Source organism: Carassius gibelio, chromosome A16 (assembly GCF_023724105.1).
Source record: "Carassius gibelio isolate Cgi1373 ecotype wild population from Czech Republic chromosome A16, carGib1.2-hapl.c, whole genome shotgun sequence".
In the NCBI taxonomy this organism is placed as follows: domain Eukaryota; kingdom Metazoa; phylum Chordata; class Actinopteri; order Cypriniformes; family Cyprinidae; genus Carassius; species Carassius gibelio.
The window spans coordinates 9,127,912-9,141,546 of NC_068386.1; positions in this window are offsets into that span (position 1 = coordinate 9,127,912).

Below are 13,635 nucleotides of genomic sequence, written 5' to 3' on the forward strand. Positions count from 1 at the left end.
CACAGCTGCAAAGACTGAAACTTGCTTGCTCTCTAATTGGCTTTGTCTGGAATGGAATTTAACCAAACTGCACTGCATACACTCTATACTGACTACTTTTTAATGTACATGAATCATGCAAAAAGAAACAATTCAAACAGCAGTATGTACAGTAAAAAAAAAAAACACTTTAGTTTTGCCTTATTAAGTAGCGCACATACTGTTTAAAATTAATAATACAAAGACATATAGTGTTCCTGTAGCTCAACTGGTAGAGCACTGCGCTAGCAAGCGCAAGGTTGGGGGTTTGATTTCCCAGGAACACATGATATGTAAAAATTGATAGCCTGAATGCACTGCAGGCACGTGCACAGGTAGGGCTCAACCTGTGCAGAGCACATGCCCTTTTTGCCCTTACACTCTGAAGTGCCCTTTTTTGGTGGTTTTTTTTTTTTTTTTTTTTTTCAATGCTATTGGTCACCATTTACGTCTGTATGTCTGTTTTACAAATATTTAGCAAATGAAAGTTCTTAAAACGAGTTTGTGTAAATCTAATTCGATCCTCAAGCTGTCAGTAAGCTGATAACTCCGCCCCCTCTATATTCATTGAATCAACGGAAGTTCCACAGCAGCCGCACAGTAGACAACAGCTGAGCTGAACAGTTTTGCGAAGGGTAAATAAATATCTTGTTTTTTGAATAAGTACTACTAAACACTATGTCTATAAAGGCTCATATTTTATTTATTGGATGTCTGTCTGACTGGCTGAGACATGTGGGACGTCGCCTGAGAGAGAGGGCTAGCATTTGCCATCTAGTCATAGCCAATACATAGCCAACACTTAAATAGCCTGGGCATATAGTAGCATTTCATCTTTTATAAAATGCGATTTTGCTAGTGGATCTGTCGTAGAGTCAGTTGGTTGTTCTTGGAGATAGCGGGTTAACTCCGTGTCAGCGCGCGCTCTGATCGGTAAAGGGTCAGAGATTTCAGAGTCAGACCTCCATTTATTAAGGAGATGTGTCACAAAACTCATCATCCGCGCCACAGTTTTTTGAGCAAATTTCAAAGCCGCACCCGTCTGTTCTAGAAAGGATGCAGCAAAGATATTTAATGCTAATGTATGAGGCATAGGCCTACGCTGAGTTTCATTTACGATGAGATGTGCTCTAGTTCACAGTGCAGTGCAAGTGAACGCGGCGCGCTGGTGCTTCCATGTCACGGTTATCATTGTCTGCTATATTTGCTTTTTATTTATTAAAATACATGCAATTGGTTGATGAAACATTTATTAAAATTAAGATAAAATTTGTACAAAACGAAATTCGTTTTTAAGAAAGGTTTTCTACAAAGCAAAATTTAATGAAGTGGTAAATATGTCTGACGATTTACAAAACTTCAGTAAAAACCATGTTTCCCGATATATTGCGGATCTTATGATCCTATCTAAAAAATAAAAATAATTTTTGATAAAAAATGTTTGTAAAAAATATTTTAATGACACGGTTTTGCCGGTTATAGAGTTCTAATGACGGTGTTCAACTATAACCGCCGGTCTCACGGTTATATACTAACCGTCACACCCCTAGTTTTACTACAGTAATGTAGTAGTAACTAAAAAAAATTACAGAAGATCACTGTGAAATCTTTATATTTTATCATGCAGAATGTAATTCATGATTCATTCCAAGGCTTCGTTTATTTGATCCAAAATACAGCAAAAACATTAATATAGTGTAATATTTTTACAATTTTAAATAACTGTTTTCTATTTGAATATATTTTAAAATGTAATTTATTTTTGTGATCAAAGCTGAATTTTCAGCATCATTACTGCAGTTAGTACTCTTCAGTTTCACGTGATCCTTCAGAAATGCTTTTCACTGCAACTGTACTTTTCACACTATTTTTATTTATTTTTTCATTGCTGGCTTATTTTAGGGAAAGTGTAGTGAATAGGAGACCTTCAAGAAACCAACATCCCTGGTCCACCACAGTATCAAATTTTTGCCAGGTAGGCGGATACATGTTGGATATGTTATAGTAACGGTATGGCTATAGTTTCTTATAATCTGGAATTGAGTTGTACCGTAGTGTTGGACATAATTACTTAAATTATATTTCAAAAAAGTTAGTCCAAAATACTTGACTCATTGCTCATCTTCCCCTCTTCTCAATGTCATTTATAAAAATGTTAACCAAATAATACAAATTAGCTTATGAAACCAAACAGAATAGCTAAAAAAGAGAATATATATAATTGATATAAAAAAAGGGAGGGGGTGCCCTTTTTCAGTTTCAGCACATGCCCCTCAAAAGGTCTGTGCACGGCCCTGATGCACTGTAAGTTGCTTTGGATAAAAGCGTCTGCTAAATGCATAAATTTAATTTTAATTTAAATATCTCTTGAGCATCAAATCAACCTATTAAAATGGTTTCTAAAGGATCATGTGACACTGACAACTGAAGTAATGAATGCTACAAATTCAGCTTTGCATTACAGGAATAAACTATTTTAAAATATGAAAATATAAAACATTATTGTAAATTGTAATGGTACACAATATTACAATATTTACTGTATTTTTGACCAAATAAATGCAGCCTTGGTGAGTATAAGAGACATCTTTCAAGTGGTAGTGTAAATACAGTGTATCAAATAACACAATTTGTGTAAACTCCAATCAAATAATGAGTTATGAAGGAAATAAAAAAAAATGAAGTGGATTTTATTTCCAGTTCATTTGTTACAATAATAATGGAAGCACAAGCACATTCCATAGTGGGATATAATGGTCTGCACACTTGCAGCTCTACATCCAAAGTACACACACACAAACCACGAACACACACCCAGAGCAGTGGGCAGCCATTTTTAAGCTGCAGCACCCAGGGAGCAGTTGGGGGTTCAGTGCCTTGTTCAAAGACACCTAAGTCATGGTATTGCCAGCCCGAGATTCAAACCCACAACCCTAGGGTTAGGAGTCAAACTCTCCAAACACTAGGCCACAATATATACAATATTTAATATACATACTGCATACTACATACCCATTGTGTGCCTATATGGATGCCTGTCTCTTCATACATCTGTTTGTAATGCCTCAGTCCAAAACGTGAGTGTGCATGTTACTAGCAGATCACATTTAAATGCTCCACTTTCATTTTGTACCTGCATAGGTAATGTGTTTCTATGCAGTGCTTTTACACAAGGCTGTTTTTGGCATCTGACCACTAACTACTGCTGGAAAGAAATGATTACTGTATGAATATATGTGTCACATATGTGTAGTGTAAAGCATTTTTTAAGATAGCAGGAGAGAGGAGCTGTCTAAGCACTTCAGATTTGGCTCACGCTGACAACGAATTTACGGTAGCTGTTTCTGTTTCTCTCATTCGTTCTGCAACATCCCGCCCGAGGCACGGAAAATCCCAGCATCAGCCAGAGAAAATATTCCAACAGACAAACTGAACTCTTCACCTAAGCATAAATTTAAGTCAGCAGGCCAAGAGGAAAAGCAGTGCAGTTTAATGCTGTAATTAAGATATGACCGGGTCAAAGACATCATTTAACAGATGGTATGTGAAAACCTTTTCATCGGGTTTAAAGAGTTTAGCACACCTCCTCCAACTGATATCACATTTAAACAAGATAAACAACATGATATGTGGGGGATATATATTTTTCTGAATTCATTACACTTTAAGCACGGACATGTTCATATTAATCAGACTGCACAACTGCTGGAAAGGAGAAGTGTATGAACATTTGCATGGATAACAAAAACATTTCCCTTTAATCCTGCTAAGATTAATGAAATAAATAATTAAATATAAATTTACCTTAAACCATTTAATAACACAATGTAACAAAAAGGTTTTTATAGTTCTTCTGTAATTATGTGGTGGTAATTATTATTTTCATGTAGCATCAATATTTTTGGTAAAAATTTAAGTCAGGTAAATTATAAAACTTCTGGTTTAGTAAAGATAATTTTCAATTAATTAATCAATTTTATTTGGCACACACTTAACACAATACAATAAAATAATAATAATTAAATGGTTGCAGATGGACTTCCCTGTAATAAATTCTGACAGTTAAGTCTGCCATTTCTCAGCTGTCTGGCTTAGTGACAGATTTAGTATTGGCACATAAATCTTGGCAATAACCTAAAGACTTCAAATGAAAGAAATGCAAGCCATCTCTAAAGTGTCATCATTGCACTTTAATCTCACAGGTATTGAAACACTGTAGGTGGGATGCTGTTATCACACAACAGATCATGTTTTACTTAATTTATTTCATTATTTATAATTGGTTTATTGCTAACTGGCATGCATTTTGTATAGACCACCAGAGTAAACAACAAAGCTTTTGTTCCAGCAGTAGCCCCCCATTGAAAGCTGAGACCTTTTTTAAAAAAAAAAAGAAAGAAAGAAAGAAAACCTGTTGTTCTTATTACAGACAGGGAGGGTCCTGAGCTGACCACCCTTGTGATTGACCTTCTGCTAGAGAAGGGGCCTATTCACTTTTGGTTATACAGGAAATTAATTTTTGAGAAAATAATTCTGGGTCTGATAAAGAATGATACAACTGGCCAAGCTTTTGTATTTTGGCAGAATGAAGAAAACTTTCAACTATCCATCAATCTTTTATGTGACAGAAGGTATGGTTTCAAAGGAAGGAACTATTTACCTCAAAGTTATCCTAAAATATCTACTCCACCCACTAACACGTCAGTCACCAATTCTCTGCGGTTTTCTTTAGTTTCCTCCACACATAAAGCTTTTGTGTGTTTTTCATAGAATATAGGAAGTTCAAGCTAACAAGGGAATTGTGGGTGGACATGATGTCACATTAAAGCTAGTGTGGATGATGCAGGCTGACACACTAGTGAGATGTTGAGCTCGCTACAAACAGTCACAGGGAGATATCATTTTATTTCAGCCAAAAGTTAACTTACAATATGGACATCACATTAGGATAACACACTCCCATTCATTATGTAACACAGCATTTGACTAGTCGAAGCTTTATGTTCAAATGAAGCTCATAAAAGATCCCACAAATTCTAAAATTACAGTGTGCTATAGCTGGTGCTTGCTTCTTAGTTTGCTAGTTTTGTTCCACCCTCCAAATCTGTAAGCTTCAACTTACAATCTTCTGTGGAACATAAAAGATGATATTTTGAAAAAATATATCATGTTCTTCTTCAAAACAGTCAAACTATCCATTTACAAAACCAAAAACTTAGAAGTCAATTTTAGCATATAGATGGCCTCTTTCTCTTTGAAAAACACCTGGGATTGAGATGAACAAGTGGAATTCAGGAAAGGGACTGATGTCAGGGTGCCTGTATATTGTTTCAACCTTGATCAAGGACTAAGAACACTATACTTCCCAGCAGCCCCTTGCAACAGCTTCTAAGAATCAAGGAAATGGGATCTCCATAGAGAACTTCTGAAGCCAACTCCAAATCACACCCCACTTGCTGGGGCTTTGCCTGTGATGAGTGATGTCTCTCTATAATTACTTTCCTGTGAATGTCCTCAAGGTCACCCGTCTGTATAAATGATCCGAAAATACCCCAAATCTACAAAGCTGAACAAAAAGAACAAAAGCTGTGAACATACCATGGATGCACAGACAGTTCACTGCACTACTGTAACCAGACAACTCTGGCCAAAATAAGACCTACAGTGAGAAAAGGAACAGAAAGTACATAAATATATATATATATATATATATATATATATATATTTCTACATAAAATCTATCATAAACTATTCAACATTTTAAATTTCTGCTTTAAAAGGTTCAGAAAACGAAGCATAAAACTAAAACCGAACAAGCACAATACTAATTAAAAAAAATTTGCCCATGCACAAGTGAAACAATTAATGATTTTCTATTTGTGATTCCTTCTAAATTACATTTATTTAGACACAAAGCTTTACATGTAAGCCTCAGAGTTCCAGCGTTCCCGTAAAATTGTTTTATTGTGAAAAGGGTGGATGGTGCTGAATTATGTGTGCTTTGAAACAATTTAATGTGGACTTACAGCTGTTATTTATAGAAGGCGAGCTTCTGAGTGTGTTCCCGAGGTCGTGTTTATTTTGTTTCTCGGGGAGGGTAAGAACATTACCCTCCAGAAACCTTATAAAGTCTTTTGATTGAAGACAGCGAGAGAAACTTGAGACAATGGAACACTGTTGCACAGACAGTGGGATGCACTGTGACCTTGCCCATGGTCTCCGCTCCCCGTGCTGGGAACAGAGGATGTCTGAGATCATAGCTCCACAGACAGCCTTGCATCCCACCAACACACCACAGGCTGCCGCACTTGGCTCAATCTCCAGCTAGCGATAACATCCGAGACTAATTCCTCTTAACATGAGAACTTCGTGTGGGGCGGCGAGACGACAACCAACAGAGCATCTCTGCAGCTAATCGCCCAGCCTGAGAACATCTGGCCCTGGGCAGAACAACCTGCAGCTTTCATCTGGCCTTGAGAATCAAGGGGGTGGAAAGAATGACTTTCTCAAACTGTAAATATGGAGAGTCTAGGACAGCTCACTGTTTCCTCAAAGCATCATCTACATTTGCGTATACTATCTAAGGATCGTGCGCTGCTTTGCTTTGCCATTGTTTGTTATCCATCCTCATACAGAGTAACAGTCTCAACCAGAAACATCAAAACTGTTCTCAGATTAGCTTTTATACTTGCCAGCACCTGTCACAACAGCGAGCTTATTCAGACCGAGTCTACCCTAGATGGCTTGGCTGGATGTGTCCAGTTTATTTTAAGCTCTGTCTCTCAGGATGTTAGGTTGGACAGCAAATAACTTTGTTGTTTCTAACTTTTAAGAAGGGTTCTGCCAAGTGCCCCAAGACTGGCCATGTAGCGTGCTTGGATAGCATGAAGCCATTAAAGATACAACAGGGGCTCATTCATACAAAATGTGTATTCATGCAAATCAGTAAATACAGAAAAAATGCTAGGAGCTTCCTGTATTCCTGAATTATAAACAGTAATATTTACAATGCTATATTTAGGATTAGTCACCAGTTCTATAAAAAATGGGGGGGGGGGTTGAATAATTTTTGTGGTTTTGTTAAGAATTTGAAGTTGCATTCTTCCACCAATGCAAATGGAACACTAAATACTGTGAAAATGTTCAGCGGGAAACACACAGCACAACCAGTAATGTCCAATTCCCAAGCTAATGACTCTTATGAACTGGTTCTACGACTCTTATGAACCAGTTCTTTTGAGTGAATAAGTAACATACAACACAGTCTAATCTGATTCCCAAGCTAAATAGTTCATAGTTTATTTTTCTGAATCAAATGAATTGAGCGCAGCCACTAAACTATGATTCCTGAATGAAATACTGTTATGAACTGGTTCTTTTGCACAAACATTTACGAATCATTTGTTTTTCAGTTATCTGAGTCACTTACTGAACAACGAGTCATTCATAATGTCATGTGAACCAAGAGCTGATACAGTTATATGTGTCAGGCTTTGAATTAAATTAAGTTAAATGTTTGCATTTAGCAGATGCTTTTATCCAAAGTGACTTACAGTGCATTCAGGCTAAAAATTTTTACCTAACATGTGTTCCCTGGGAATCGAACCCACAACCTCATGTTGTTAACACAATGCTCCACCACTTGAGCCACAGGAACCCTGAAACCTTTAGAAACCTAAATCAGAACGGTTACTGACTGGTTCTTCGTTTGACAATTTGTAATTAAAGAGTCAGTAAGGATCTTATAAAACAAATAAATAATTAATTAAATATGTTGAAATACTGAAAATATGAATCGTTAATAAAACTGTTAATGAAATCATCAGAAAAGAAATGATTAAATTCTGAAAGTTTCCCATACCTGGCTATATTTACGAGTGTAACACCCTGCAATTTTGTTGTTCCAATTCAAATGGACTGCCTAGGCAAGCAGAATGAGTTAGCTTTTGCCCTTGGCTCCTAGCGGCCCATCCTCTGCCAGCACTGTGCAGTGTCCAGTCAGGCTTACAGTAGCACCTAAGCTAGGCCTGTGTTTGGTTTGGGAGTAGGGAAGTGTGGTGGGGCGGTACGATTTGGTCTGGCCGGCATTGCCCTCCCCCCTCCTCCACTGCAAAAAAAATCCAGAGGCCTGAGGCCTAGACACTGCTGCCATTCAGCTGCCCCGTGTGTTGGGGATAAAGTTGGGATTGTTTGTCAGCGGACTGCAATGTGAGGAATGCGGAGCTCCAATTCCCCTCTGGGAAAGGAACACTGAAGGATGGACATTCTGTCCTTTTCTCTCTCTCTCTCTCTCTCTCTCTCTATATCTAAATAACTCTCTCTCCAAATCACCATTTCTCCCCAGAAATGATCCATTTACCACATCCAGCAGCAGCCTTAGTCATAACGGTTGTGACTGAAGTGGAATAACAGATTGGATCTCTCCCTGGTGAGCTATTCTGAGTTCCTAGCAACAGTGAACTGAGAGGCCCACAAGCCCCTTCACATGAGGATTCCATATCCACAGTCCACCCCACTCCCACTGGCATTTCCTTTTGCACTCCATCATTCCCTGTGACATCACATTCCTGTCACATACTCACGCAATTTCCTCCTTTTATGAACCTACTGCACACCCAGTGCCACCGGCTTTGCAGCTTGACGTATGGGACCATCATCAAGGGGCAACGTCCTTAATGAATATATTCCTGAACTAAACAAGCTCAGTGAAAGGCCTCTGCTGAGATTTTTAAAACTCCCTTTGATGTTTCTCCCCACAAATGACTCCACAGACCTGCAGTAAGAGGCTGATATGAGGAGAACTTTCTTCCTAACTTGGTTAGAGACCACACAGCCCATAAAGAAAGATGGTGCTTGCTCACATTTGTAGGCCCACTGGGCCAGTCCAGTGATTTAACCCAGCAGTAGCATGTGTTAACCTTTAACTTTCATAGAATGATGTCACTTTATGACAATCATGTGACTACCAAAACAGTTTAATTAAAAACACCTACTTCAGTCTAACTATATCTGCTCTTCTGGCCAGCTGTGTGCTCACATGGTTAAGGATAACTATAACCAGCTCCCTCTTCTCAGCTTTGCATGTGTGTGGTACGTTGACTTTCATTACACACTCATCTCTGACATTTAAAAGCTCTGTTCCAGAACCTAGTGAATTGCCTATAGTATCTAGTAGCAGGCAGAATCCTATAGGTTAATGAACTTCTTAAGTGACTCATTTGAAATGCCATATTAGGCAAATCCTATAATCCTATAATCCTATATACGCAGAAACAATCTGTGTACCATACATAAAATCAGGCCCGGTTCTATGGGGGTGCTAAGCACCGTCAAACTAAATCAACACCCTCAGTTAATTGCTCTGTCATTGCAGATTTAGCAAACTATCCAGTGCTTTATGGTTTGCTCTGAAGGTCGGTCTCTATGTATGCAATCACAAGCCATATCTGTTGATTTCTTGAACCCAACAGCCAATCAGAGGCGTTTCAGTTTAAATCCACTCACCACACAAATCGCCACAGTTTTTATTAAGGTGTTGTGTTCACCACGAATCATCTCATTATAACAAAGTGTAGACGTGATGTAAATAAGAGATTCAAGTATCGAACTTCATTGATTATAAGGTAACTTTGTGATATCGCGATGAACTAAGAAGTGTGTCAGCTTTTAGTGATTAAACGGAATGCTCTTGCATGGAATACTCTAACAAGCATAAACATCTTTAGCATACACAAATTTTGTGTAAATAGACACAAAAAAATATTTAATTAAAAAATGTATAATTTTAAATACATTTTTGGTACTTAATTAATTCCATTTCTAATGTATACAAATTATAAATTTCTCTGACATTTTTTTTTTTTTATCTGAGCTTGTCAAGGACTCAAGGCACATTCACACTGAGAACAATATAAAGAAAAAGCTTGCGCTCTATAAAGTAGATTTTGATTAATAGCCTTCAAATTTAAATATTAAAATATACATCAAAATTAATATTAAGATTTAAAATGTTATAAAAGTATTGTTTATGGTTATTTCATGTAAGCTATTGCTATGTTAATGTATTTAACCTTTTCATGAAGTTACTGATAAATGCGATGCTGCCATACTCAACAGCTTACCTTTTGGAACAGCCATTGTTTCAGGAGCATGTTTCAAAACACGGCAAATTCATGAAGCAAACGCAGGTACGCGTTGCTCTTCTCTGTTGTTTTTTTCCCACCTATTTTCATGGCAGAGCAACAGTTTCAAGAACATAGTTAAACATGAACTGTTTAGACAAAATAATTATAGCAGCTAACCAAAATATAACACATCCGGATTGAATGCATTAGACATTTGAAATTATCACCCCCCTTAAGTACTGAGGGTGTAATTACATTGTGTTCGGACACAATAGTGACGCACAAAAAGCTGAAAGATGTCTGGTGTGACTGTGTTGTTTTGAGAGTTGTGCAGCTCTGTGCGACGTCTGAGGGTTCACTGCCTGCGCTTTATGACCCAAGTCGACTCAGGCTAGACCAAAGCCATTTGGGCGAGTAAATAGCCTATCAATATCCTTCCTCCCTTGCAGGTTTGCTGTTAAGTCTCATTAAACAGACCACACATTACCAAGCACACATGCAGATGACCAGACCTCCTGTAGACATCAAAACAACCCACATATGACGTCTACTTAATATCTTAGGTCATAGTAGGATTTAATGAGACCGCACTGCGTTATTGCCTAGAAATATCAGTAACCATTGACTATTAAGCATATTTTAAAGGACTGACCTTGATTTTAATGCTGTTTTTTTTTTCAAGATGTTACTATTTTAAGATGTTTTTACAATAACTGTTATTAGCAAGTTAAATTATATATATATAAAAAATGTGTATGAAAATTTTTTTAATGTTGAAATGATTTTGTTTTTGTTTTTGTGTAATGTCTTTTTTATTAAAGCATATTTTAATGGACTGTGCTGATTTTAATGTTACTACCAAATTTATTTACAACAAAATTGAAAACTATACAATATGAAACATTATGTTGTTTTTATTGTAAAGTTGTAATATAAAAGAACATGAAATAGCATTTGATGCTGATTAAGGCACTAAATAAAAAATAAAAATAAAAAATAACTATAAAAAAAGAAATAACAGCCTTTTCTATGGAATTTAAGTCTGTAAAAGTACTCAGATTAATATATATATTTATATATTTTTTTTTTTTTAAGGAGAAGAAAAATATCAGATACTTTGCAACTAAGGAACATATGGAAACAAGGGAAAATAGCCTCAACACATAATGAGTGACCTACTGTACCTTTTGTGGTCTGTACATCTTCAAGTTACAATGTTATAGCATTCCTTCAAGAATGGATCTTATTTGGTTTCTTCCTATTGAAAAGAGACTCGCCCTGTTCATTTTTCTTTGTGCCCTTATTCAAATGACGAAACATGTGATCACTTTGTCTTTGCCCCCTGAGGCTTCGGTGCACATATAATATGCATTCCATTCATGAATTTATGGTTCCTCCGCTGTTTCTCCAACAATTTTCTGGATACCCATTTCAGCGATGTTCGGTTTGTGTAAGGTTTGAAGCAAAGATTTAATGTTATAATTCTCCATTTATGGAGCAATGGTGTTTGAGGGAAAACTTGTTTGTATGGTTTGGTGCTGAATTGGAAACTGCTTTTAGATGTGTTAGACAGGTTGTAATTCCTCATTAATGGGATTGATGCAGCTATTTTGTGTCACACAGCATCAGAATAATCGTCTCTGATGCTGCTGTAAATGTGGCAGACGGTATCATTTAAATAGCTCATTAATGGAGAATGAATCATCTTTTTACCCACACATCATTAAAACCATTAGTTGTAATTTAGATTGAACTCTACACTGACCTAAATTCGGCATGAGATCACTGTCAGTATGACTGCACAAGATCAAGAATATTATCCAGGATGTATACGTCTCTCTCTCAAATAGAATAAACACATTAATTAAATTTCAAACTTAATTTGTGTTCTTTCCGTAGGTCATCCTGTGAGGTTTATGAACTGTCCGGTTGACCTGCGCTCAGTGATTCAAGGATGAATACAAGGAGCGTCATTATTCCAGGGGAAACAAGACAGACAGGAATGACTCACACACATGGATGTTATTGGCATGGACAGAGGAGAAATATTTCCCAGCCCTACCAAAATATTAAACATCATTCATCGTTTTCCATGAAAGGTTTTCATTTTTACAAGAGGCACTCAAACTGTGTAGAATAAACAGTTGACCCAAAAGGTATTTGGACTCTTTTGGACATTTAAAGTCTGACAAAATGTCTAAATGTTGCATAGAAACAAAATATCGAACCAAGTGGCATTTTACGATTTATTTTAGCCAAATGGTGTCAAGGTGATTTTTAATGGATGAATGAAGTTGGCAAACACTTCCATTTAAAGTCTGGGTCGGTAAAAACACAGTAAAACTGTGAATTGTTATTACAACTGTTATCTGTTTTAAAATATTTACTCCTGTGATGTGAAAGCTGAATTTTCAGCATCATACTCCAGTCTTCAGTGTCACTTGATCTTTCAGAAATCATTCTAATATGCTGATTTAGTGCTTTAGAAACATTTTATTTTAATATTATTAGTGTTGAAAACAGTTGGGCCAATTACTATTTCTGTATAAACTGTGATGCATTTTTAGGAGTGTTTATAATTTGAAAGAATTTGAAAGAACCAACAAGTCTTTACTGTTATTTTTGATTAATGTAATGCGTCATCGCTAAATGTAATTTGTTTTAACAAACCTGAACCCAAACTTTAGAACGACTGTGCAATTCTTCGTATTAACGTTTTCTAAAACATTTTATCTCACCAATATATCTACTGTTTTATCATTTAAATCCAAACAAGCTTATTTGTATTAAATGTTTAAAAAGAGTGCTTGTTCTTTCATTTTAAAATGTGGTCATGGGTGTCAAACCTTTTTGGGTCAGTGTATCACTGGAACCAAAGTTCTCATATGTGACATATAATATTGCCATTTTGTGCCATGAAATGATATTGCCATGCGAGGACTCATAGATGAGGTGTTGTCCTCATTTTGAAAGCTGTATTAAGTTTCTATGTTTTATGTACCTTTGTGAACGTGATTCTGTTTTTTATGACAATTTATATGTTTTCAAAAACTTTTTTTATATTTTAACTTAATGGTTTCATCTGCAGTTACACATGTAGGTTCACATAAAAATGGTAACAAAAACGGTTACAGGTAAAGATAACAGGTGTAGATAAAAGAGAATAGCTGGATATAAATTACATAACATGCTAAATAAAGTCACATCTTGTCCTAAACATGTCTCAACATGTTCGAGCATGTCCTTATATATCCCTGCATGTCTGTTGTTTAAGTCCCACTTAATTAAACAGCACTACCTCATCCTAATTTTTTAAGCCACTGTCTGAGGGTCTGTAGGTTTTGCCAGTGACACTGTTTGCACAGACTGGGACATTACACATGGTTTACCAACGGCTGTGTTTTTCTTCAGGGCTCCTTAGACTTTTAAACTTTTTATTTATATCCTCTCTTTTAATGTGAGGCTTATGAGGGAATAAGTGAAGTATTATTCC